Below are 2,027 nucleotides of genomic sequence, written 5' to 3'. Positions count from 1 at the left end.
GTTCTTCCACCTCGTTTCGGTCGTCCGTATTAAACATCTATGAACGAAGATGTTAACTTTATTTTTGGGTAGCAAAATGTGTGTTGGTAGCAAAATTTTGAGATTGAGATATGGCTTAAATACTTTTATACTTTCAACTGAGATTGTGGTAGCGTCTCCTCCTTACACATTGCACTACCCTTTAGAGCAGTGAAAGATGATACTAGTAGTACGTACATATTGCCAGGAGTTGTAACCACCCGGAGTCCGTGTCGGTACGTAGTGTGTGTACATGATGCCGAGTCGGCGGAACTTGTCCACCACGTCCGTGTCCAGGCGGGGCAGGATCTCCCGCACGTCCGTGATGACGGACTCTCCCCCGGCCCCGGGACCGGACGGCTCCAGGCAGAAGAACATCACCTGCAGGCGTGTTCAAACAAACATCGTCTTAGCAGCGACATCTAGCTGCAATGCGAGGTAGCACCAGTCAGTATCGCCCTGAGCATGGACATTAGACAGAAAGGACTTTTTGTGTAATGTCCTTGCCCTGAGGTAGGCGACTTATCAGTCACCGAAACGTCGAGAAAATGTTAAATATAGGTATTTCATAAGTCTGACATGAACGTTTGATCTACCTCATCGGTAAGTCGTACCTTTTCGGGAAAGTAGTTGGTGTAGGCCAACTCGTTATGCGCTTCTATGCACCATTCTGGCGGCTGATCGCTGGCAGAGTAGACAAAGTCGTTGGTTTGGTGCCTAATGGCGTTTCCGACGTACAGCGACACATTCAGCCCGAGGTTCTGGACCACTCTCGAGAACTCCTCGCTCGTGGAGATCGGCAGACCTCGGAAGAGCACGCCTCCCTCGTTACGCTTTCGGAGCAACTCGTCAATGACTTTCCTCATGTCCGAGGCGCACTCTTCGGCAGTGGCGCTAACCCCTCCCGCGGCCTCGTACACGAAGGGAAACCCGTCCCTCGGCGGAGCCAAGTACTCGGGAAACTTGGGGCTGTCGGACCCCACCAGCATTGGTCTGCCTCTGATAGGGACCGCTTGAGCGGTCCATTGAACTTTTGTCTCAACAAGATTTAGCACCTTCCCAACTTGGGACGTAGAAATCTGTCGAAAACGCAGAAATTTGGGCAAAAGTGCGCATCTTGTTGCATAGGCCTGCATTATTGTCTGGCTTGTGTGTGACTCAAATGTAAATGTTGAAAAAATTGTCTGCAGACAATGGAAAAACCTGTTCTTCAAGTGCATCATGTTCTGAATATAATGCTTGCCTCCAGGTAAGTTGCATACCTTACACTTTGTCGCGCCCCTCCCCCCTCTTGTCATAGAAAACGTGCCCAAGTACATTAGCTGGAATCCTTGGCAGTTTGATGGAAAGACGCATGAGACGGCGTCGTGCCAATGTCAGAGATCAACGACCTGCTTGCTTGGCACCCCCTTCCACTGTTCCCTCCAAGCAAGGTGCTCAAAGCAATCCAGTGGCCGAATAGCGAATGCTTGATGTCCTTACTTCTCTACTGGAAATAAAGTGCATCCTGGTTCAGGATAAGCCTACGGAGGTGATTCTATCAGGCGGAGAGATTTTGTCACTGCTGCATCCCCAGGGTACAGTTTTCCTAGGGCATATCCTTTATACCCCCGTCACATTGCGCGTAAATCGATCGGCCGACTAGTTGGCGAGCTCTAAACGACATTTACGGCCGTAGTACGCCCGATGTTCCGTCGAGCATCGCGCGAATTTTCGGGATCGCCGGCGATTTTTTGGAGTCGGCCGAAGCTCGCTGACACGCGAAACGTGTTCTTAACATCAGCGACTAGTCGCCGGCGATTTTTGAGGTTGCAGAGCTCGTTTCCAGCTCGCGCGTAGCTCGGACGTAGCTCTCCCCTGTGCGGCCGAGAGTCGACCGATATTCGGACGTACATCCCACGAGTCTCGGCCGTATTTCGTAATCTCCAAGCAGATCTTTTGGTGGCAAGACAGTATCCATTGGCCAGAGGAGTGTCCATTAGCCACCGAAGTGGCTTCGGTGGCTAATG

The 2,027-nt window shown here is 51.1% G+C and overlaps 1 pseudogene across 1 annotated transcript in view; it reads right to left on the bottom strand.

The window, feature by feature from the left end:
• Window position 1: 1 nt before the first annotated feature.
• Window positions 2-2,027, bottom strand: part of LOC109463005 — a 4,703-nt pseudogene continuing 2,677 nt past the window's right edge. Inside the window, exons 3-5 of the transcript XR_002139795.1 lie at window positions 633-1,395; window positions 217-399; window positions 2-37 (exon numbers count right to left, since the gene is read on the bottom strand). The product of XR_002139795.1 is annotated as an uncharacterized LOC109463005 (transcript). The remainder of the gene's footprint in view (window positions 38-216; window positions 400-632; window positions 1,396-2,027) is intronic.

The sequence above is a fragment of the Branchiostoma belcheri genome, unplaced genomic scaffold, assembly GCF_001625305.1.
Source record: "Branchiostoma belcheri isolate BF01 breed outbred unplaced genomic scaffold, Haploidv18h27 scaffold121, whole genome shotgun sequence".
Taxonomy (NCBI): Eukaryota; Metazoa; Chordata; class Leptocardii; order Amphioxiformes; family Branchiostomatidae; genus Branchiostoma; species Branchiostoma belcheri.
This window is presented reverse-complemented; position numbering and strand designations above follow the sequence as displayed.